Source organism: Trichogramma pretiosum, unplaced genomic scaffold (genome assembly GCF_000599845.2).
Source record: "Trichogramma pretiosum strain Unisexual culture from Peru unplaced genomic scaffold, Tpre_2.0 scaffold34, whole genome shotgun sequence".
Taxonomy (NCBI): domain Eukaryota; kingdom Metazoa; phylum Arthropoda; class Insecta; order Hymenoptera; family Trichogrammatidae; genus Trichogramma; species Trichogramma pretiosum.
In genome coordinates this window covers 1,040,368-1,067,417 of record NW_019641683.1, presented here as the reverse complement: position 1 = coordinate 1,067,417, position 27,050 = coordinate 1,040,368, and the positions used below count along the sequence as shown (strand labels likewise).

The window sequence follows — 27,050 nt, the reverse complement described above, 5'->3', positions numbered from 1 at the left end:
CGTACCGAACACAACACTCGTGCGGCGGATGCATATGAATGTGTACGTGCGGTTGCGCGCGCGCTTGTGTATACGTGCACGCGCGGCGGTGGAGGCAGCAAACACAGCCGTAAGGAGGATCCCCGTAAGTGAGAGTGAGAGTTGTTCGCTCACTCGTTCGTTCACTCGCTCTTTTCTGCGGCTCGCTTGCTCGCTCGCGCGAATGCAGGAAAGTTACGTCACGCATTGTTATGCCCGTCCCGTAACAGGCCAGCTTCGAGTTATACTCACATGCACATGTACATGTAAAAACACTTTTTGTATATATATATACGTGCTTATGCGCTCACAGGATCGAGAATATATCATCTACGAGCCACTACGCTGCCTTTCTCTCACACACACACACACACATGCACGCACACAACATAACATAGTGTAGCACACATTTGCGCACGCAAAAGCTGTATAATATCTCGTTCAAACATAATACTCTCGTATGTAGCAGCATATCTTATATATATGCTGTATATGCATGCTATGTATTTATGCATTAAACATTACAATATGCATGCGTAATCCGCACTGAGCTACAAAATTCAGTCTTGCTTTCATTTTTTTTATTCACAACGGTGCCGTTCTCAAACGGAAGTGCAACTGAGACAGTGCCGTAAAACTTATCTGCTCCATTATCTTCTTTTATCATCTATACAAAGACTTTTTTCTTATAGAAAACGTCACCTTATCCGCTGTTCAAACTTCTAATCGCTCTTTTTTTCTTCTTTCATCTTACTGACACTCACGAGAATAGGCCAAATTATAAATTGTCAATTTTAGGAGCATGTAGAGGCCCCTGCCGGAGATTTTAACCCAACCCGTCGGGTGCGAGTAATTCGAGCAATCATCTCCATTTATTCTGTTTAACAATTTTCTCTTATTCAAACAATTTACATAATTGTAAATTTAATTTTGAAAAATATAACTTTTCCGAATGACAAGCAGCTGCCAATTCATTGGCAAAGTGCTTACTCCTGATTTTAAGTATTAAAGCTGATAAAAATTAAGTAATTTTCACAAGTACAAAAAATTATAATATTTAAACAACTCGATGAATCCTTAAATAAATTTCTGAAACTTATTGCGAAATACAAATCACCGGACGGAATCTAGTATACCTCCGTTCACACACACATGCATTCGCACCATACGCAGAGACTCAAACAGTTGTAAGCTTAGTAGCCATACCCGATGAGCTTGCAAACGAGTTGCTAACACTCGGCCGCATCAGAGTCAGTTGAGTTAATTGTCAGATCCGAGAAAAGCTCAGGATCTCTAGCTGTCTTAGATGCTGAGGCTTTGACCATGTGGCAGTCCGATGTGAGGGTGAACATCACACAAAATGTTAACAAGGCCGTAGTCTAGAGAGGCATATGGCAAAAACCTGCCAAAACGAGCCGTCATGACCAGCATAACCTCTCGGACGGTGGGCGCTATGCTGGGCGCTCTGGCGGGCCTGATGCCCAATGTCGGGGGCCCTGGGAGCAGCCAACGCAGGCTCTACGTCAGTTTCGTCGACTCGGTTCTTCTTTACGGTGTCCTGACACGGAAGGATCCTGCAAGGACGCAAAGTTACGTCCGCCAGGCAGTATCGATCCACCGACAAGCATGTATTCTTGCGATCTGTGGCTTTCTCGGCATTTTTCACGAGGCCGTGTATATTCTCGCCAGCACTCCTCCGCTGGCCCTTCTCGTCGACGAGCGCTCGAGACTCTACGAGCGTCGTCGCGAGGATGCCGCGAGGGCGGAACATGACAGAACTCTGAAGAAATGGCAGGTCCGTGGATCGAAAGGAGACATGGAGAAGTGAACTATCACCTCACCTAACATCTTTCTGGTCACAGTTGCTTCGAGTCATATCTGTGGCATGCCAAGAATAATACGAGTTACTCGTGCCCGGTCTGCCCTCCTGCAGTAGAGGACGTCGAACACATTTTATTCCACTGCCCTCGATTCACAGTGGAAAGAGAGCAACTCAGCCACCTTACCAACGGGCCCTTGGAACCCGAAACGATTGTTTGGTTCATGTTTGCTGCTTTGCTAGCAAAGTTATGACAAGCCTGAGAAGTGAAGAGAGGACCTGAAAGAGATGACCGGACGAGTCGGTCGATGTAGCTTTGTGATAGGCTCAAAACAATGATATTAATTTGAATTGATTCATATTAATTTTGATGAACACATACTTTTCTCAAGTATTGTAACTGTTGTTGAAAAAATTATATTGTTCAAAACTAAATTTATAGTAGTATAAATGGTTTAAATACATTAATTATCGAACTGAATTGATTGCCCTGATAAACGCAGGTCAGTTCAGTTCAGAAAATTGTGGGTAGTCCGATTTTTCGTGGCCCCGCACACTCCTAATTTATTATTTCGAATAAACTATCATGATTCAATATCGTGATTAAAAGATTTTTATTGAAAAATGTTCCAAATTTTCCTAAAACTACCAATATCGACAAAAGCACTGCGATCCTTGAGGGCTCTTCAATATTTTGGTATTTGGGCCAACTGAATGCGCAAAAAAGTTTCGGGGGGGTATTATCGCTGACACAAAAACAACCAGAGACATTTTGCTGACAAGTTGCGTCTGCTCGGAGCAAATTCGCAAAAGAATCGTTTAGTTTGGTAAATTAAAACATACATCGTTTACTTTGTAATTATCGTGGTCGATTATCGTGATGTTCGGAACTAATTTTATACACGTGCGCGAACGCAATTCCTGCTCAAATTATATCGTATTGAGAAGCTGCTTATCTTACACGAATGATCGTTCGCACGCGCGAACACCTCAGCACCTGTTTAAACGATGAACGTCGCGAAAGACAGAGAAGGAGAGATCCGTCCGCAGGAGATCCATAAGCTCCGATTGGCCAAGTGAAAAGAAATTTTTTTTCGTCGTACACACGCGTGTTATCTGACATCAGTGATTATGCGACAAATCGAAACGAGCCGAGCCGAACGCCACGCCACGCGAACTCGAGACCTCGTGACCTCGTGTGGCTCTAAGATCGACGCGTACAACAGTAATACGATACATCGGCATCGATTGACCCTAACTTAACGAGACAATCAATTCGCAATCATGAGCACAATAATAGCCAGTCCAACAGTTTGTGAGCGCTGTTAGGGCCTCAATGCAGCTATTTGGCCTAAGAAGCTGTGGGAAATGCGCGAGCTTACGATTGCATGTATGAGCTTTTTTGAGCTTATTTTGCTTCTCATCTAAAGATATCGTATCTCTAGCGAGCTGCTATTCAGCTCAATTTTGTGGCTTTCACTTGTTTGCATTTCATGCACCTTTAATCCTGTTCTTCAACTTTGCACCAGTCTTGTAAATAATGGCAATTATAAACTCATAGAATGTAGATACTGCTCATTAGTTCATACTATTCATATTAGTTTCTTATCAATCTATAATTGTATGCTTTGAGAGCACCATGATACTTTTATTCAATAAGTAACTTTGTTTTTGAGTATCAGGTGTTTATACATCACACTCTATATATTGTTCATAAATAATATTTACGCATGCTGTAAAAGTATTTCAACAAGGTTTTTTTCAATCAACTTATAAATAATATTTCTATTTTTTCCATACTTACTGAGAAATCATTCATTTTCTCAGTTACTGATAACATTGTATCTGACATGAATATTATATCTATCAAATTTTTTTTAACGTGTATTTACACATTTCGATTTCGAGATTCTCTTGAATGAAAGTAATAGTTTACCAAGCAAAATAAAATGGTTTAAAATTTTTTCTTTAGCCGATTGTTAATTGGTGTGAATTTTTTAAATTTTTGCGCAAAACCCGTCGCTCGTAATACTCTATCTAAACACAACATTTTTGTTTTATAAGGATTTCTCACATTGCTAAATAGATTCTAAGGGTTGCTTGTGCAATCAATATTTCCCAAAGAGTTGCTTTGCTAAAGTATTTTTTTTAATTATAGTTCGTATGTACAATATGGTCCCTTTGTACAATTCATCGATATTATTGTGTCCTAGGGTGCTGGGATTTGATAAAAAATTAAAATTCCATACTATAATTGACTCCGAATGCCTACACTTTACACGCTCCCATGATAAAATTAACATAATTTATTATCAATGAAATATGGCAGTAGCATGAACATGAAAAATTTTCCCTCCGATGCATGTCATAAATTCAAAATCCGTAATTTTTTCATATGATGCGTGTTTTTATAATTCCGAAGAAAAAAAAATGTACAAGAAAGAGTAAAAGTGGAAGATATCATATTAAATTATATAATGTAATAAAATGTAAAAAAATGTTAAATTACTAACGATTTCGGACAGCCAATGCATTATAAAATGCAGCATAAATAACATTTTTTTACACTTTTTTACATTTTCTTACATATGCTATCTGCGTGTGATCACATCGACCGCAACAAGTGATTTTCGTGAAAAAAATGTATTAATTTTTATGAATAAATTAAGACAAATTTATGAAGGATATGTACGTAAACCAAATTCAGTCATTTCAGTACTCCTCAGTACATCTATGATGATGTTATAAAGCTTTTTGATGCATTAGAGTCAGTTCACTTTTTTTACGAAAATCACTTGCTGTGGTCGATGCGATCACATGTAGGCTTGACTGTAATTTCAAACTCATGAGTAAAAATTGTAACATTTAAGATAAATAAATTATTATTACAGAATTGGATGTTTTCAACACAATTTTATTTTCTCCATGTAATTTTAATGAAATTGAATCCATAAGGGTTTTCATCTCTTTAATTATCGGTAAACAAACGTAATAAACTGTAATAAAAAGTAAAAAAGTATAGAAAAACGTATGACATGTCCGAAGTCGTTAGTAATCTTACATTTATTTAAACTTTTTTACTTTTTATTGCAGTTTACAACCTCCTGATGTACTTTATATAAAAAATAATTTCCACTGTAGTAATTATCCACCTAATTTTTCTGCAACACACAAGCTCTAATTCTGGAAAAGAATGTTTCCGTTGAATATTTAACCGTTGGATTCTTCTTCATGAAAAAATTTGCATGAAAAAAATGGGCTGATAATTTAAATTATCCTTTAAATTTATAAAAAATATTTGAGAGAAAATAATTTTTTTTATCATATGCAGCGTAAGAATGGTTGTTTTTACAGACTGTATGCTTTAGTAATATTATATTCTCATTTAAAATGAGAATATTTGAACTTTAACTATGTTTATGCGGTCAATTAAGCTACGATTTCTCCCCTCCGTTAGCAAAATCAATTTTCGACACAAAAATGTACAATTTTTTTACCACAATGTTCATTTCTTCTACAGATAAATTTTGAATAAATAAAATTAGCATGAGTAGAAAATTACGATTTTCGTTATAAACATGAATATTTTCAAGTATTGAAATGAAAAATTCAATAAAAGGTTTTTCTACTTCAGCAAATTCGTAATAGATATCTTCATATATATTGCTCGTATATAGAAAGATATCTCAAATTAAGAAAAATATGTATACGTATATTCGCACTTGGTCATACACGTGAACTGTGGAGTACCTAAGCTTGAGTCTTATGCATTTTAACTTTTACAATACCCGTTTCATTTGTTCAAGAGAAGCATGGAGGAGAAAATTCTTTTCAACACATGTTCGTGGTTATTAACGTACTTAACTATTGTTTAAGGTATTAAGTCATAGTCGCCGTAAAAGAGATGAGGAGTTTCATTTCCTACGATATATTTTATCGTATGGTTAAAAATGTTACGAACCGCTGGACCGTCACCGTTCAGGCTCCAATTCATTTCGCTTGATTTCCTTGTTATTCAAGTATTTTTTGCTCTTATTGTCTCGAAGACAGGACCTAAGACGTTCACGCGGTGCATATAATTGTAACGTTAATACTTTTCTGATAGATGCTAGCTAAAAATATTGAATTACACGGCTTTGAGGGCAAAGTTACGTAATTTGCAGTCATTGGCAAAAAGTTTCATTCGAATAGTATGAAACGTATACCGTGAAGTTGTTGCGGCCAACGAAGTCCACGAGTTTTGCGCAAGCTAAAGAGGTCCTCTGTACGTGTGTATACGTGCATTCAAACTGCATAATTCACCATGAAAAGTACAATATACATTCATAAAAGTGCTAGCATAAGGTAAAAAAAAAAACAACAAAAAAAACGACAACTACAGTGAACTCGCTCGCTATACTTGAGGTTCCCGGCGCTATCTAATGCAGATCGCAGTGTAGCCTGTAACGTGCTTAGTGTGTATGTGTGCGCGCATGTATACATGTATATTTAATACTCGTGTGTAAATTGCAATGGCAAACTCGACGGCTTGGCTTGATTTCATCAAAGTAGGCCACGTCTTTAGCGCGATCCACCGAAAAACACGAGAGCGCGCGTATTTGGCGCTAAGTCGCGTTGCTCGATCGGCACGATGTGTTTCAAGCGACGGAGAAAGAGAAAAAGAAAGATACATATTATTTATATTCCAGCATTCAGTTATACGAAGTGCGTAAGTAAAAGCAAAAGCGTTTACGTATATATATTGATATCTACATCAGCATATTCCGTGTAACTCGTTGGTTTTGCGAGAAGCTATATATTCGTGCTATATAATACGAGCATGTGCTTTTGGGGCCCATACATACTGTAAGTATTCTAGGTAAATAGGCGCTGCTGCTGATGCATATGCTATCGTGTGCATAGGTCCGTGAGGACAAGAAACGTAGAGAGAGAAAAAGCATAATATAATATCCAGGTATATAGGTAGAAAGGCTAGCGGAGGCTATCTACAGAGGAGCGCGAGCTCTCGCGTTCGCTGCAGTGCAAGGAGAGCGAGCGGAGCTCGAGCTCGGCGTTTCTCCCATTAAAGTGGCAAATGAATGGCATTACGACGCGGTGCCATAATATCGTGACGCTGGTATTACGTGTCTTGGCTCTCTCGGTTGAGAGCTTTGCCGAGTAGGTATATGCAGGCGAGTATATAGGCGAACGCGAGGCAGTCTCTTCGGCTCGGCTGGTACCCCGCAGCCGTCGCTCCTCTCCTTCTCCGACCGCACACCTCTCTATCTCTCTCTCTCTATATATATATATACCTTCTTCGCCGTTCTACTCGGAGCTCGCGAGCGCATAAAACGTGCACGGCTTTTCCCTCTCGCTTTTCGCGTGCGCTGCACAGCCGCACAGAGATGGATTCACTCTCGCTTTTTCCCTTGTCACAACTGCATGCGGCCTGGCGCACTGCTCTGTAGCCACGAGCGCGCGTGCTACGAATCAGGTCACTGCGCTGCGCTCTACTGCGCCGCTCTTGCTACTGCGCGCGCTCTAATCTTGCCCGTGTACATGCCGTTTTTCTTGAACCGCGCGAGCAACACGGAGGCGCGCTCGTGCAGCGCAGCTTTTAGTTCGCCTCAGCGCGTTTCAATTTTTATTCGCCGTCGCTCTTCCTATTACCTAAATTACTCAACGCGATTCGCCTGCCCCACTAAATCGACTCGACAGAAATTCAATGGACTTTTCAGTACTTTTATATTCACCTGTTCTGCGTATTTACGCCGAGTCGTTGACGTATTCATGAAAATTATCCAAGCAAGAATCGCGCGCTTCCTTTTGCTTCTTTCCTTATGCTCGAGCTCGAGCTCGAGCTCTTTCGCAAGTTCCTCTGCGCAGAAAGTTTTCAACGCCGACTACGAGAAAATTCGACACTGCTCTTTACTGCATTATACCTGCAGATATTCCAATCATTTTTCGAGCCATCGTCGCGCAAACCAATACCTATTTTTTCTTTCAAATTGACCCTCTTACAAACAACGCGTATAAAGTAATCGTGCCTCTTCCTTTGCTATAAGAATGAGCTCACTGTCCAATATGATTACTCAATTTTTTGAACATTATTTACGCTCGAGTAATATCGTTACGTATACTTTCTAAATGACCACCGCGAGCGATTTGGGAGGAATTTAATGGGAGACAGATTGGCTTCACAACGAATATGGTCCCGTGATGACCGGCGGAAACACTTTCGATATCAATGCAAATCAAGCCAACAGATCATCATTAGGCCAAGTTATCCTCGTCGTCGTAAATTAGATTAACAAAAATCGAATAACTAGTTACTCGCGCGATATTTGGTGCTTCAACGAGGTTTTTAGCGATATGTGTAGTGAGGCGAGACTATAGCAGGGGTCGATTGGCTGAAATTGCGCTCATCGATAAAGAAAATGCAGACTAAATTGGAACGAGATAGCACGAATGCGTATACACGAACGGATTTATTATGTCGATACACAAACAAAAATATACGCGCACACACACACACATAGGCTCGTGCGGTGACTATACGAGCGCGTGCATACTTTCATTTTCGCGGAGTTTATAATGCGTGCCAACTTATACATGTGTGCGATCGCGAGCGAAGCTCGAGGCGAGCAGGCTACTTCTACATAGCTACTAGCTACCATTGCTACTCGGCGACTGGGTCATTAAAATAGCGATATTCCCTTTCGTTTGCAGCAGCAGCTATTGCCTTTTTATCCCCGCGTCTATGCGTCCTTCGTACGATGCCACATACCATAAAACATAAACACTTGCCTCGCGAGTATATACCTATACACTCTTAGCTATCTAATAGATTCTGAGAGCATGGTAAATAATTCATGCACAGAGTGCGTAGGCCAACCGTGGCTGCTCTATCCGAGCGTACACTCAGCGACTCCATATGTATACATATATTTATGCCACTATATAACACGTACGTATAAGCATTAGCGTGTAGTGTATTCGCGAGCGAGAAAAAAGTCCGTCGCACAAGTACCATCGCGACGTATAGAGCCGCCTCGTTGCTGCCGCGCGAGAAGCAAAAAATTAAGCGTGTCAAACGGATGATTGGAAAATTGATGCGGCGTAAAAAAAACTTTACCTATTTTAGACTCCGACTATGGGTTAGCAGTGGCACGTATCTATAGTGAAACTGTTGGCTAGACTTATTTGCTGGAATACCAGCCAGTGACTCGCGTGACAAAACTAAACTGCTTATATAGTCACTCCGACGAAAAAAAGAAACGAAAGAAATGATAATTCAGAGCGGATAGGGTGCGTCAAGTTAATTACAAACAATACGGCGCGTGGGCACGTGCCGTTTTCATTTATTTATATATAAGTGACATGTATTTATAACTTTTCTTGGAATTCTACAAACTCAACTTAATTCTTCAAAGTTGACTGCTTTCAACAATTTTCGCATTTTAAAAACAAAAGATGTGTCTCGATAAACTATTGAACTAGAATATCGGCGAAACTGTAGTTTAGCAACAAAAAATGACATCGATCACAAATAATTTTTCTTTTTTTAAAATAGATACATACATTTTTAACTTAAGATTTGAGAAAACAAATAGAATCATCTCGATTTATCAGTCGATGCCAATTCACATTTGAGCATGCAACGCTTTATCTCAAACTGACCTTCGACTTAAGATCGTTTGTCGCATCAGTGGAAAAAATTGAAAGGTTTAAAGTGAAGACATTCAAAATGGAACAATGGTAAGTGCTATAAGACCAGAACAGTCATAAGCAATTTATTCCCAACGTAATCATGTACTTGACACTGCGAGGGATCTAAAGAAAGTATCATCTTTACAAATTTAACGATAAATAAAAAGTCTATTAAAATCAAATTTTTACTCGAAAACTAGTTTTTACAAGAGATTTTTAAGTTTTTTTGCGTGTGTTCGATATTCAAAATTCAAATGTTTTTATAAAATCATTTCATAATATGAGTAACGCTCTTAGAAATACATAATTGTGCATCTATATTTGAAACATTCAGTAAAATAACAATTAAAAATTTATGAATGAAATACTTAAATTTAAGATGGGTAATAAAATGAAAAAAGTTGGTTTTGCTGTGGTTAAGGGACTAAGGAGAGTTATATAAGATCAGTAGTATAGCACTAAACGAAAGTGTGACAAACTAACCAACGTTGAGACATTTTTTTGCTCCTTCTCTTCAGTTTTAACTTTGTATCAAGGCCGTGTTTGCTGCACATATTTTGCTTTGAATACAGCAACATGGCAAGCTTAGTTTTACTTTTACCTTAGATCGAATTATGAATTACATATCAGTATTACAGTACATTTTTTGTTTTTCTTACAGTATATTGTATCTCAGGTGATTTACATTGATTTTAATATAACTTTTTTCACGATGCAAAGTAAAATATTAAATTATTAATACCATTTCCTGATTATTGACGTAATAATGAATAATGAAGAAAATCTAACAACGTACATAAAACATTAATCTATAACGGCCCGGATAGCTCAGTCGGTAGAGCATCAGACTTTTAATCTGAGGGTCTAGGGTTCAAGTCCCTATTCGGGCGTTCTTTTTTCTTTTTCCTAATAGATCCATTTTTTCATGATTGTTATATGAAGTCTATTGAATAGTTTAACCATAATCATAAAACTTCAAATTTTTTCGAAATCCAAAACAAATGTAATTTGGTAATAGATCTGTTTACTCAGACAGAATCCAAGCATTTAAAAACCATTAAGATCGTAAATACATTTTTTCGGAAATGAATAGTTTTCAAGTAAATAATGATTGACATCGTCGAAAGTAGAACGTTTAGATATACTCGTGCACAATAGTTTACAGAGTATTTACATGGTTTAACACAAATAAAAACTTTTAATAGATTCAAAATGAAATGCACGAAAATCATAGACACATCTTAGATCGGAATTGTATGTACAACTGTCACACGTGAATTTTCTCAAATTATGCTTTGATTCATTGATGGTTTAGCATTTATTTATTCAAGAAATCAAAGTATTACAATATTAGCTTATAGTTGAGAGTGTGAAAAAGTTGTGTGATTAAATCTATTGTCTACGGACCGAAACCGTTGAAATAATAAAGTTTGAACATAAACAATGTAAATATTATTTCTCTAATGTAATGAGATATTCATGAAATGAACACATTTTAGGGCAAAGCGCCTAGATTTTCGAAAAGTACTTGAATATAAAAAAAAATCGTCTGTGATTACACAAATAAAATTTATGGATATGAAATTTGTGAGTCATTTTGGCCCCCAAATTGACATTTTTTGAAAACAACACTCGATAAAAACGTATCCCTATATGATTTTATGAAAAAATCCATCAATACAAGCCTACTAAGTTTATAACAATGACAGAATTATGGAACTCTTTGTTTGATTTGCAATAAAGAAAGCGTGTGGAGAATCTTAATCCTTCTGCGATATTGATGTCCGATAATAAAATAAATGACAATTTCTGCAATGCTGGAAATTAAAAGTATATGATTCAGTGTGTATTTTTATGAATAAGCTTTTTTTTCAATCTTTTATTCAATTGGAAATGCAAAAGGTTCTGAGATTCTTCATAAAATATAGAAGAGACTTTGTAAATTTTAATATACGAATAACACGATATACTACTCAACAAAATTATCGCAACAAAAAATTTCATCGAAATTCTGTCAATTTTCAAATGCTTCTAACTTAGTCTATTTCATCGTAACGAGACGAACTTTTCTTTGATTTCTTGGAAAATTTGTCTTCTTTAAAACCATATTTATTATGTGTGGGTTCAAGTCAACATCGAGTTACCAGTAGTATTTGAGTGCAACCCTAAAAATTACTGAAAAAAATTGATTGTTTAAACGTGTTCATAGACTACAGTAATTTGTTTATCAAAATTTAACATACGCCATCGTGAAGTACTTTTTCAACAAATAATTTAAAAAAAGAGCTCTATGCGATTATTTTTGCGCCCTGTAGGACGTTTTGAAGGTATCATTTGTGTACGTAAAATGGCTAAAAATCGAGTCGATTTCAACTAAGTACGTTCGTCTCGATTATTAATTTATGAATACAAACCAAGATAGAAGCATTTGAAAATTGACAAAATTTTGATGGAATTTTGTGTTGCGATAATTTAGTTGAGTATTTTTGAAGATAAATTAAAATTTTTTTATTATAGAAAAATATATCTAATAAATTATCCTACAGTACATAGTTCAAAAAATCGTTTTTAGCCTATCACAGAGCTTCTTCTGGGAAATAGCAAATATTCTTGTAATTATAAATTTATTTTTAAAGTCAGCAATAATTACAATTAAGTTTAATTTTCAATTTTTTTATAATTTTACTAAAATTTAGTATTTACAAAATAAAATTTTCTTTCAATATAATACAAACTCGTAAAAAGTGAAAGTTTAAAGTAATTATTAGTCAGTATTAAATTAAAATTGTATAAAATGTATACTTTATCCAATTCATAAAGAAATTAGCTCTTTGAATAATCTCAAGCTTATCGAAAGAGCATATGAATTACCGTTTGACATAGAGTATTTAAAACTACTTGGATAATTGTTATTAAATCTGTATGTAAAATTGTGTATAGTTATAAAATAGTAAAAACCAAAAGTATTGTGGGTTCGATAATATTTCATAATCATACACGTGTAAATAGATTAATATTTTTCAAAAAAACAATAAATTTTTCAGCTGAGTGATCATCGGTGAATAAAACTTACGTCACACTGTATCTATCGACCGATTTTTCATGCTGCAGTAAAGACGGAGTTAAACTTTTCTTCGCACAGTCATCATAAGCTGTACAAAATGTGCAAACGATATTACTATGGGACGAAAGTGAAATCGATTTTCTATACGCCAACCTAAGATTGGTCTCGCTTGACTGAGTCTTCCGGACTCGTGTTCCAAATTTTTCTTTGATAAAAGTTTGTACATAGTCACCGCCATGTATTTATAATATATGGGCACATGGATAATTATGGACAGAATTTTTAAATAATTTTTCAACAATCTTGGTTGGGGTTCCTTCGATTAGGACGCGCTTCTGGTATGTTATAGTACATAGAAAAAGGGTCCTGAAGATTCAAGCGTCCAATATAGCCTAGTACGCGGCACACTCCATGCAGACGTATTTTTTTCCTCGATAGCGATTCCAAAACCATTTTTTCAGAAGGGCGCCAAGGTCTAGAACTGAAAGCCCCTTTTTTTAGATAATTTTTTTAGATGGGTATGGGGCTTAAATAATAAATATAGTTATTTATGTAACAAGTGCCCAAAAGGCGTTTTTGGGCACGAGTGTGCGGAAAAAGACAAGAGTGCCGGCTATACTGGCACGAGTGGGAGTTTTTTCCCTACACTGTGCGCAAAAAGCTGGGCACGTGTTGCATACAAAATTTTATGCAATAGTAGGCGAAAAATACGTTCATTTAAATGAGGCATTTTACCGCACACCCGTGTCCAAAATGGGGCATTTTACCGCACACAAGTGTCGAAACGAGGCATTTTACGGCACACAAGTGTCCAAAAACGCTTTTTGCGCATTAAAAAATGTGCGAAAAAAGACATTTTTCGTCATACTATTGCATAAAATTTTGTATGCAACACGTGCCCAGCTTTTTGCGCACACTGTACGCAAAAAACACCCACTCGTGCCGGCGTAGCCGGCACTCGTATCTTTTTCCGCACACTCGTGCCCAAAAACGCCTTTTGGGCACTTGTTACATAAAAGAATTTTTTCTCATTTTAGGCTATAGTTTTTTTCGAATTCTTTGACAAATTTGAAAACTTTTTTTGTTTGAGGTCTTGCTTTTTGATCTAGAACTAAAGAGATTAAGTACAAGTTTTATCATCCTTAAATGGCTCGAAAATGTTTCAACGTTGCTTTTTTAACCTATCTCACTTGCTTTTGTGATCAAGTGAACTTTAAACAATCAAGATCCAATAAAAAATTTTGAACACATTTATTATATAGAATATTAAGGATAATTATTTTTCTTTTACTGCCTAAAAACTTTCATCCACTACATTGTGAGTTAGGGAAAAAATTAATTTTGACTTTTAATTAGTTACTTTCATTAAAGATCACAATAAATAATAAAATGCTCTGAAATGAAACAAAAAAATTGAAATCAAATTCACCAACAAGTCATGGTCGAGGTATAATTTTTACGTTTCATTACATAATATAATTTGGACAAACTAGTAAATGAATACGCTGGTATGGAACCATTACCTACACATAAGCTGCTCTTGTATACATATGACTGATTCTCTGTAAAACCAAGTGGCAAATGAGTAATGACATTAAACTTTAATGTCACTAGAATTTGCCAGCCGTTTGAAAATAATTTCTCAAAAAAAATATTCTTAAAGGATATGAGCTCTCTGAGTATTTGCTCATATACAGAAAAAAGTTTAACTGCACTATTTGAGTAACTTGAGAAACTTCCTCGCTCAACTTAATTGGGTATATTTCCCAAAATATTTTTACTGATAATAAAAAGAAGTGGCTCCTGAACGTCTGTAACAGGTCAATAAGTCTATGATAATGATAATTCATAATTTTACATGAAAAAGATATTTGAAAAAAAATTTATTGGTTGTTTCGATTTGGCATAGAATTGGCCATATAGACTCTCACTTTCCGTTTTCACTGGCCTAGTTCATCTTCTCTGTCTATATGCGCACAAGTCTGTCTGACTATCTGTCTACTTTTTTGTTCTCTCTCTGTCTTTCCTTGCTAGACTCTATCTAACTTACCATCCCAAACAAAGCAATTTCTGTGTCTTTTACCTTATCTAGAAAATCATTATGTTTTTTTCTCCATTATGAAGAAAATTTAGCAATCTCATTGAACATTAATTTTGAGAAAAATAATAATATGCTGGTTTTTAATGAAAAAGCAAAAAGCACAATCATTTTTTTGTAACTAAGAATAAACAAAGTCGTTGAAATTGATTGAAATAAATAATTTCAATGCTTAGCTTAACCCATTAGCCGTTGATATTCACAATTTTTCTAACAATTATTGAGTCTATTTTTCTAAAGTAAGATAATTAACGTAAAATAAGTAACGTAAGTAACGTAAGGCTTTATCAGAATCCGACTTTAAAATTGAGCTAAAAGTTGATGATTAAAAGTTATAAAAAATTGAACAAAAAAAATACGAATTAAAAAAAATGGTTTTGACCCAAATTTCAAAACATAAAGAAACTTCATAGGTCTAACGCATATTTCTGGTGTCCATGGGATGTAGATTTGAAATTCCAATTGTTACAATATCGAAATTGAACATGATGAACATTAAAAATTGGCTCCTCGTAAAAAAAACATATACAAGCAAAGTCTATTTTTTTACATAGAAAGAACGCACCCGGGGGAAAAGCATTATAAGAAACAAGTATCCTAAAAATTTTCTTTTTAAAATTCAAATACATTTTTGTTTTTATTAACTTTTTGCTACGGTCGATATTTTTCGAGAAAATTATTAATAACATTTGATTCAACATTTTTTTTTTGTAGATCACAATTTTTTTTAAAACAAAAGGTATTTCTAAATAAACGTGAAATTTCTCAGGTACATTTCGACTTTTCTGATCATCTTTGATTATGATTAGAAGATGATCCTTTCGCAGTATCACTGTAAAAAGAAACATCAAATTATCTCTCAATAAATTTTTTTCAGTGTTGTGATTATCTGATTTTCTTAAAAGTCGATAAATTGATGTGACATTCACTTACGACCAAACAATAGATTTAATTGATTGTGCAGGTTTGATAATAAATCTATCGTTATTATTTTTTGAGTATGCGTAAGTCCCAATTGAATGGAACAACCAAATTGTATGTACTGTCTATAATCAGAATGACTTCCTTTATAAAATACATATTATCTCTCCTTCATAAGTCAAATTTTTGAATAGATTTATTTAATTTTCTCAGCATCAAATATACTCAATGATAATCAGTGACATAACAATTGCTATCTAATAGCATCTTGAAAAAATTGAATTCATTTTAAAAATTTTAAAATTTCAAAAAAATTATCAAATATATTGCAACGTTTTAAGGGATCAGTATATCGTTGCATTTTTGAAAATTTTTTTGAAATTTTGTTCGAAAATACTATAAAGACATTGATAAGAATTTTTTCTGGATGAATAAATAAGCGTTACATAAAATATACATTTACAGCTACGCAATTTTTTTATCGATTACGTCGTGAAAAAAATCTGTGCCTTCAATTCCTGTAAAATTTCTTCGTGATATTTCTGAAATTTATACTTGTAACAATCAATTCGTATCATTGAATATTTATTATCTTGAATCGTTGTTTTCTTTCACGTAAGATACTGCAGCTTACAAAAGATCTCATCGACGCATCCCAGCAGTACCATATTAACTCACAGAACAGAGCATCATTGTGTCAATTTAAATTGGATTTAGCACATTAGTAGATAAGTTACACCTTGTATCACGGTGGAGTTTAGGGCCAGAGTGCCGCGAGGGTCCTAATATCTGGACTAGAAAGTGGACCCTACGGCTCTAGTATTGTACGCAATTTTATAGCACCATACTGAGTTTATGTTTATACCCTTTTTTCAAGAAACAAGTTGCGTTATCTGGTGAGATTATCGTACGAGCGTAGCGAGTGCGATGCGAATGACGCGTTGCCAGTAAGGGCGATTTACGCTAACCAAAAAAGCATGTCATAAATGTGAACTTATGCATCATATAGTATTATAAAATAATAAAAATCAAAGCTTGGTTCAAAAGATTGCATTTTGCCAAAACAATTTAAAACCGCACGCTGCTCAATCACCAAAACGCTAAATTTCTACCTCTAAAAAATAATGCTTGCATACAATTCGTTCTCATAAAGAGCTGAAATTTCAGTTCCGAACGCAGATAACTCTTTTTCACCATTGTACTGAAAGTACATGAAACTAGCACTATTTTACTCTGTTCTGTGAAGTAGAATTTTGCTCTATGGAGACTTATAAAACTTATGAATTCGCATTGTATTTAAAGTTTAAACAAATTGCCAATATTTATAATAAACAATAAATTTGATTAGTGAGCTTAATAGTAACTTTCAATATTTTTGGAAATTCTTAGTACTGCAGAAAATAAATGCATTGGTTTGTTTTATATTGTTTTTATTGTCATCTCAGTAATCCTATCCTATCCTATCCTATAAGAGTAGTGCGGTTTTTAGCGTGAGCAGTTTATAAGCGCTGTGATTGCTCGTACAGTAGCTTGCAATTGTTTAGTGGCGCGCAAATACGAGTGTTGTAGTGAGTTGAGAAAATGGAATATTAACCTATTGACGGCCTAAGACTAATTTTGATGTTTGCAGTTTATAACATAATCTTCGTTTATCTCATTTTTCTATTTTAAATATTGAAAAATGGCAAAATAGAATAATAAAAAAGAGAGCGCGCGCAGCACGCTGAAAGTTGGGCTTGTACAGTAAAAAATTAGGAAAAATCGATAAAATCTCTGAATGTATTTATCATCACCTTTGCTTCTGCATTCTTTCAATTTTCAAAATTTTTTGAAAATATAAAGTATTTATTTGAATTTTAATGTTTAGTTATTATAACTAAATATTATTTTGATTGAAATAAATAATTATTTGGTTCGAATAAAACTTTATATAGAATAAGGATCTATTTTCCAGTGTACTTACTAGGAGACATGCGCTATAGAAATTGTATTCATAAATAGTTTGAATCAAATTTTCTTAAGTCATTCATCACTTTAAATAAATATAATCTTAAAATATTCGGGAAAAGATATATAAATAAAAGTCAACATGAATTTATACTTTGAATATCACATACTTTTTTATCTCATAAGCGACAAAATTTAGGTCATAGATAAAAAATGAACGACTCTAAAATACATAGTCACAGGATACAGCATATTCGAATCTTCATTGAAGTACTATCTTTAAAGAACAAGAGATAAACTTAGATTATACCTTGGAATATGACTGTCTTGAACGATAGCCAAATTTGAGACATCCCCATCGTACCATATCAATGTTTTTGCTGTATTTTTTCTGTCTTCAATTAAGTGCTTTGATAAGTGCCTAAAAACTATTCACTGAAGGTTACTTTAAAAAAAAAAGTTATCTTTGTATGTGAAAAACTAAATAACTTATGATTCCGCTTATAAATGCAGAAAACGTTACTATTGCACTTATCACATTAGAGAAATTCTTGATTTTAAATTTTGTATAATAAACAACCGTGTTTAAATAATGTTTTGTATTGAAAAAAATTTAATTAAAATAATTATTAAAAATATAATTAAGAATAATATTACTTTCAAAAAAATGATTTTTTTTTCATTTTTCGCCAACTATTGGTCATCAAAATAACGTGTATATATTTAAAAAATATTTAAGTATTAATAGTATCATTATTGCTGTAGCCGATTAAAATTCATTTTTTTATATTGTGCCAGCAATTTCTCCAAAACTATTAATGTCAGTGGAAATGTGTCTAATTCTGTCCCTACAGGAGTTTCGGTACCGCTGAAAACGCATATCATCACGAAAATAGTCTACGACATATCTGAAGCCCAGAACGGGCCCTATGTACACCGGCCGCGCTAGATACGTGGACCTCGAAAGTGTTGCGTTCGATTAGCCGCTTGCTTCACTGCGCAACTTACGTCGTAAAACTGTAGTTACGCGCTGTTGTTTATAAACAGTGAAGGAATCGACAAATCGATCGCAACACATTCGAGGTCTGCATATCTACCGCGGCCGGTGTACCTCGTCTCCTGGAGTTCTCGTCGAAACTCGTTATCCGGAGGTTTTTCAGGTCGTTAAAAACGAATACCACTACAAAAATGACCCCCAAGGTACCGTCGCCCCGGAGCGGGCCCTATACGAAACCCGCGGCAACTGCTTCGGTGCGCAGTACCTTATCCTGCTCAGAATCTCGCGTTTTTTCACATTCATCGCTGTATTTAATTTGCTTAACTTTCGATCTAGAACATTTTTAAAAAACTTTAAAAACACGATTTTGTTGTTGTTGATGTTCAAAGTTTATTTTTCAAATTTTCCGGGTGAAATTGAATTAAAAAAATCTAAGTACACTATCAGAAAGATGAGTTAATTTACTATCGAAAACGTTTGCCACATATTTTGTTACAGAGCGTTCAAAGCGTTTTCCGGCGAGTTACAAATTAAGAAAATTCGTCTAAAAATGCCTTACGGCTACTTAATAAGAACACTTGGCGTAAAACATGTTATGAAAGGTCTGCACTGGGCCCAAGTACTTAGGAGGTAATTTTCCTAGTAATATTCATTTTAAGTGATCTCAAAACCCTCTGAATAGCGAGTTTCGACGAGATATGTTTAATAATCCCATTAAACTCCAAGAGCCGAGGTACTTAGGGCCTGCTCTTGGCTCCAGGTATGTTGGAGACTATTTTTGTGATGATATTCGTTTTCAGCCACTCAAAAAACTCTGGAGTGTCAGAATTAGACTCATTTCCACCAATGTGAGAATTTTTGCCATTGGACAAAATTCAGACATGATTTTTAAAACTATACCTCCGTATTATTGTTAAATCTATTTAACGGGGTAGGGTTTTGACTAAATTAAAAAAAAAATTTATTATAAGCTGGCTACAGCAAATTTTCACATGCAGCGTAAAAAAAATCCGGTGGACATCGTCACTCAAAATCTACTCGACCGATCCACTTCATATTTTATACATTACTTAAGTAGATAATATATGAGGTAATGACGTCAAGATAATTAACTTTTTGCATTTTTAAATGCTTTTTACCAACATGTACAATGAATTTTTACCTTCATTTTTTCAAAAAAGTCATTTTTTTCACTTCAAAATGATGCCAAAAACTCAAAAATCATTATAAACGAAATATCTCGACGTCATTACCTCATAATTTATGTAGTTAAATAGTGGGAAAAATTTGGAAAGAATCAGTCGAGTAGATTTTCAGTTACAATGTCCACCGCAATCAATCTTTTTTTTCAGTTGTACGAGAAAATTTGCTGTAGTTGGCTTATTTTTCACTAATTTTAGCTGAAAATTTTTACTGAATGTTCTTCAAGTAACTATTTATAATGTATATAATTTATAGATAAATTCATTTTACTATGTGCTCAAAAGAATTTATTAAAATAAAGCTCGAAAACCATCGAGAACCATCTGAGGTTGGTCTCAGCAGATACGTCATTGTAGACGACTGCGGCACAATCCAAGTGCGGCAGGACCAGCGCGACTGCAAGTTTAGCTCTGAAATCACGATTTAAGGCCAATCTGTAAAAACGCAGCGAGTATAGTGCAAAATGGCATTTGGACCTGAGGGTATAAATGTGCTTTAACCACGACAGTGTCGGACTGATGGTAATGCCGAGATATTTAATACTCGTCGAGAAGGCGACATTTGTGCAGTTCACTGAGATTACGGGCAGTGCGGCTGAGTCAATGCTGGAGATATAGGCGAGACTGCCGAGAACCATGGCTGTGGTTTTAGCTGGATTGAGATTGAGCTTGTTTTCTATACCCCAGAATGAGACTGCATTGGCGTCAGAATTGATATTAGCAGTAAGCTCTCGAATTCTTGACGGGAAATGCTGAAAAATGGCAGTGTCGTCGGCGTAGATGATGTATTTAGAATTCACCAAGGCTTCACGTAAGTCATTTATGAAAATGGCAAAAAGTAGGGCCCAAGAACTGAACCTTGCGGGACACCTGAAGAGGTCGGCAGCGGTTCTGAGAGAGTGCCGTCATCGCCTTTGACCACTAACCATCGGCCTCGAACCACTCCACAGCAGCTGCATCGCAGCCAATACGACGTAGTTTAGAGATCAATACGCCATGGTCGATGGTATTAAAAGCCTTGGAGAAGTCAAATGACACCAAGATGGTGATTTTTCTCTTGTCGACGGCCACCCGGACCGCTTCGGTGAGATCAAGTAATGCCGTCTGCGTAGAATGACCAGGTCGAAATCCGTGTTGCTGGGGGTCGAGTAGATTATGCTGAGCCAGATGGGTCGAGAGCTGTGCGTGAGCAAGTCTCTCGATGATTTTGGAGAGCTCGGCCAAGAGCGATGATGGAGACTGCGGCGTAGGGCATTTGGAAAGCGCAATAACCGACGAGAGTCAGATCGGGTAAGATATTTTTCTTAAAATGAAAAATCGAGCAGTATAAGTGTAAAATTTGAGAGTTTTTTCATCGTTTTTTCATTTATTCACTTTTTGTAAAAGTTGTCTCGAGATTAATTACGTGAAAGATTTATTTCGTGATGGGGCTGTGTTTAATTTTTTCTCCCCTTATATTCCAAATGCCTTTTCATAATTCTTCACTAATCTATAAGCTCGTTGTACCCACGTCTAAGGAGTGAATTGATTGCGCAATCGTTGTAGATTTAAAAGCTTCCTGGCCTACAATGATGAATGTGGGCTGCATTGTGGTTTGCGAGGTATATAGGTACACTGCCTCTGCCATCGTACCCACGCGTGTTACAACGTGGAAAATATAGCGCGAAATCATTAAACCGTATATTTATAGAATGACAACATTACTTTTCCGCTTAACTTTGAAGTCTTGGTAAAAAAAATTCGACCATAATAATGATTAAGAGTCATACGTTTTTATCTTAGGACATTTTTAAGTGATAGCTTCAAAGTAAATGAATATGTAAAGTGGATAAAAATAATGAAAAATTTGTGTAGTCCAATACCGAACATATCATATTAATATTGTCGTCGATGGCTTGTATTATATTTAATGTGCACGAGGCTGATGTCAAGGACCTTTTGTACATCTGAAAAACGCTAGCCAAGCAAAATACCTGCGAACAGAACATTATCAAGAGGTGATCAAATTTCTACCTTTAAAATCAAACTCAAGTTCACTGACATTGCATAAAAAGCATCTATAGAGGCAGATAGTTCTAAGGTCATTGTGCTCACCTGTTGGCTGAATTTGCAAAGCTAACTTATGTATTATGTGCTGACTTTGCAGTACATCACGTATGTCTTGCGACAATTCATTTTCTCAATTACAACGATGAATTCAACGCGCAACCTGATTTGCGAGCTTGAAGTTTAAAGTATTTTTTAATATTGACTAATTTAACAAAGTACATTGAATAATTTTTTCTTTGGAAAACGTAGCAATTTCGAATGCATTTTTCATCATGCAATATTGTTTAGAATTATTTACATTAATTACCAATTTAACAATTATTACTATCCAACATGAGGGAGACGATTCAAAAGAAATAAGAATAGAGATAAGAAATCGCTTAATCACGTTGGATTATGAGTAACGCTCGTCATTTATAGGTGCTGTACCTAATCCAAGCTATAATAAGTTTATTGCCGTTTGAAAGAATTAAAATGTGCATGTTCTAAATGTATCGATGTACTTTAATGATACACTCGATTTATAAATATGTGGACGTGCTTTGTTTTTTTACTACACAACAGATGCAGTATGTTAAATATTTTCGAAATGATACATGAAACTAAGATGTATATAGTTTTAGATGACTGTAAAAAATTGCACCCACACTTCAGCTTGCCCACGTTTTGTTGTTGTTGATGCTCGCATCAGGGGCCGAGCCTGTGGCAAGTTGACAGCTATTGAATGTTAATTAAAGCAGCATCTAGCACTCACACCGCTCTTTGCCTCGCACCAAAATTCAACTCATATAAAAGTCTCTTCTACCTATCAAATGACAGATATGAATGATTATAAATCATGGTTCATGGAAACACGTATTGTTCTTCATCATGAATAGCTAATCTGCCATACAAATATACCTTTAATGAGGATGCTAGTTTCTACAAAGCAATATTGTGAAATTTTATCACTTCAATATGAAGTCAGTTGGATGGATGGATGGATATACTTTATTTTTTTAATAATTTTAAATTTTTTTAAGGTATTTGTAAATTGACATTAACTGCGGTGATAAATGAAAAAACTTGATCATCGCCATAATTTTGAAAGGAAATGAAAACAATGAAAAAAGCAAAAGTGAGATTAATGAGTAATGAGATATATCGCTAGAATATAGGTCAAACGCTTGTCGATATTATCATTTCCGAGGCAATCCATTACTTTGCTTGAAGTTTTAAGCTTTTATTGTTTTTTTCTCTTCTAAAATGAATTCTTTCTTTACATAATTGATTTTTATTAAGTTTAACACGTAATTCGAACCTTGATACGCGCTATTTTTTCCATAAGAAAACATACATTCTGATAACACAATCTTAGCCTTACCTGCACAATAATCAGCTGATGCTTGAGATGCGTTCGCACTACTAACGGTCTTATCAGTATGTCATCGGTCCACGCTATTATATACGTCTATACAAATACATGACACGGAACCGGCTTTATCGCGATCAACTACATATAGTGACACATGTTTAATGCAAGACACAGGTGTTTGGTGTGTGGTTTCTGGTAAGAACCTGGGAAATTTTTTAAATTCACCAGCTAAGGCTCCAAAGTGCAACATGACGTTTTTTCTTATCAGTTTGTATTAATTCATTTTTATTCGCATGATGAAATAACTTCTATATCTTTTATTGAATTGTAACCAATGTCAATTTTCTAATGAACGAATAATTTCAAAAATAAAGCAACAATTCTTTGAAGAATAACATATCTTTGTACGTTGTAACAATTAAAGTAGCGAGAATCCGCTGCAAAACGAATAGATTATCAAAAGATGACAAGAAAATTAGGAGTTAAATTTTCAGTTGATTCAGTAGAAATGTATATTAACAGAGTTATCAGAGCCATTTTAAGATCCTATTATGATTGTAAGATTGCAATATTATCGATCTTGCAACTAAGGTTGGAGTGTAACCCTCGTTTATAAATACTTCGAAAATCACAAGGTACGCTGAATTCCTTTAGTTATCTTGAAAACGAATAAAATTTTACTTTAATGCTGATGACCACTTATGGACATTTTTCCTGAGATCGTAATAGGTCTACTTTTTGTCTACGTCTACCAAAAGTGAATGAAAGAAAAAGTCGGTACATTATAATGACTGATAACTTTCGGCAAATAACCAGACCAAAGTATTGATTATGTTTCTAAGATTCGCATAACTTCAGCTTTTGATGTATCGAAAAAAATGTTAAAACATGTAATAAAATTATCTATTGAAAATAATTTTACTCAAACCTTTGCAAAGGAATTGAAAAAAATAAAAGAAAAAAGACGAATAAAGACTGTAGTCATAATCAGCAATGCAGACAAAAAGAAGAGAGAGGTCTTATGTAAGCACAGGCTTGTATACTGCAGCATGAGATTCTCATAGCCCACGCTTTTGGACGGTACTGCTCTTGCACGTACGCACATACAAACGCACACACAGAAGAACATTATTCTTGGAAAAAGATACTGAATAACATGCACGCTCGTATAGATATAAAGACTCACATTTGCAGCAAGTGGGGTTTCACTCGCTTAGCGTTAAAACAGGGCCTGATTCTCGGGCGCATCCAATTGTTATTCCCAATCTCTTTCTGTAGCTGTTTTACCAAGGAATAATGACGTCAGCCGATTGGTGTGTTCATCGACCTGCAACAAGGATAGTTTGATCACGCCTATTTAACGGTATTCGCTGAAACAGACGACTATAGCTTCTTCCTGGACAGTGCATTAATGCAAATAGTGAGTTTTAATTGTTTCGAACTTGATGAGTGATTGCATTTGAAAAGTAAGTATACGACGTTCTTGAGACGATGTTTACCCGTAAAAAATAATTTCAATATTAATAAAAAACTGTGAATTATTTTCTTACCGTTTGTTACTGTAAAGAATGGCAGTTGTTCGTCTTGTATCAAATAGTAATCGAATGATTTGTTTGCAATGCAGGTCTGCAAGTTATAATTATAGACATTTTTGGCATCAGTTTTTTAAACAAGAGTCAAAAAGAGAATGGACAAAATTTTACTTTCAAGTTCAGGAAACGATCGTTACATAAAAAGATAAAACAGTATGGCTGCAAACAATAATATCAGCAATCCTTTCGTTTAGAAAATAATTGCATGCACATTAGAATATTATTTTCTACGGTAATGAAGATAGGGGAGAATAAGAGTGGAGAATCGTTATGGCGTCATGCATGGTGTTGTTGCGACGCCAAACGAAGTGTTGGGGGGACCTCCATAAGTGTGCCAAGGTGCACCTCTCAAGAAAGCCGAACCGACTGGACCACTCTAGCCATAAGCACGCATGAACGAGTTAAAGCAAGCAACCATTTCCCTCATATGCACGCACACTATTCTCACTCGTTCCCACTCGCACATGTCGGCTGTCCGGCATCCCTTCAAAATTAACTTGCCTACGACTGTGTGCACGTAGATTTTTCATGTGTGAGTGAGTATGCGTGTGCGAATCACCACGAGCGTATGCAACACGCAAAAAGTGAGAGGAAGACTAGACTCGTGCTGATGGCTTTTAATAGATTTTTTTTTAAATGCACGCCTTAGCACATTCGCGTGCTCGTGTAGTTTTTCCTAAGAATGAAAAATTCTGGTAACAAGTGTGCAGCATGTAAAAGCAAAATCCAAGGCTTACGAAGCCTGCTAGATTTTTTTCTACTTAATCATAAGACAAAAACTTAATTATTGTTTTTTCATATCAGAAAAGATCTCGAAGAAAATTGTCAATTTCATCACGTGTCAGTGAGAAATTCTCCTATAAATAATAGTATGATAAATAGGGCGCACGCACTCGCTACAAATACCTAAGCGTGGGCTAATTAAATAGGAAATTTATACTTATTTTTCTTCGCTTTACGAGTAAGGGTGCAAGAAGATAATCGGTCATGTCGGTAAAAAAAAAGTGAGAGGAAGGCTATTGCATCCGCCGGTCAAATATGTAATATACACGTATAAAAGTATTATATATGCAAGTAATAACACTGAAATGTTGCTCTGAAATTAGCGTAACGATTATTTACTTCATCTTCATACACACATAAGCATTATGTTGATAATGCCGCCGTTCTCCAGGTATGTCGACATCATCCTCCATGCACATTCACACATGCACTGTGGCTGTAGATCCGCATAAACTCTTACAAGTTGCCAAGAAGTAAAAACTCTGCATTTTATTTTGCTTAAAAATCACAGTATGTAAGAGAGAGAGAGAGAGAGAGAGAGAGAGAGAGGAGAAAGAGATGAGGCTGGTGTGTGTTGAATATATCTGTACTTGTCTATATGTGCATCCATACACTTAGTCATACGTGCGTAAATTTCCCGAGAATACTTATTAACATGTCACATATATTTGCGAATAATATTGAAGAGTAGACTTATTTACTTTTGTTCGCATCCTAGACACAAGTTTAGTATTTAAATTTTCGGTGGACCTAACCAATTTTCGAGTAATTTTTATTTTTTTGACGCATTACAAAAAGTTTGGATCTCCTCAATTTTATTTTTATAATCGAATATATTATTTATCACCAAAAAAATATTTTTCTTACTTTTTGGCTGGCATCAAATACTGCGCACTTTGGGTACCATAGTGCAAATCAGTCAAATTAATACGTAAAAGAGTAATCTTTTTTGATAAGATTGTTAAAGAAACGCAAACGAAGATAGTTTAAATGTAAGAGGGCGAAAAAAAGTCAGCTTATGCAAAACGAAAAAACAGCCTCAAATGTCAACTAAACGATAATATTTTTTGCCATTTTGTTAAAAGTTTAAATTTAACAAGTAATCAAGTATCTAACAGAATTGAGGTAAAAAATTTAGTTTTTTCATCTTATTATTAAATTTTAGAACATTAGAAGATTTTCCTTTAATTTATATGCGACGTCTAGTTACAAAAATTACTCATGTTCAATGATCTCAATTTTTTGCTCGTGAAAATTCAAGTATAAGAATTCATACATCTAATTGGTTAGTTTATCAATGATTATTTTCGTTATAGTATGTGATAATCACTAATTACAGATATTGGATAAATTTTTTCATCTATTTGCATCGTCATCTTATAAATTGAAAAGTTTGTTAGAAACGATATAATTTAATTCCCATTATCTGTGATTATGCTAATATAAAATTTTGTTAATAAAAATTTCGCATCAAATACATGTATACTCTCATATTCAATAATTATGAAAATAGTGAA

The 27,050-nt window shown here is 35.0% G+C and overlaps 1 non-coding gene across 1 annotated transcript; it reads left to right on the top strand.

Moving 5' to 3' along the window:
- The first annotated feature begins 10,343 nt into the window (after positions 1-10,343).
- On the top strand, positions 10,344-10,416 carry Trnak-uuu. Its single transcript has one exon. It is a non-coding gene; the product is annotated as a tRNA-Lys (tRNA).
- The last annotated feature ends 16,634 nt before the right edge of the window (positions 10,417-27,050 follow it).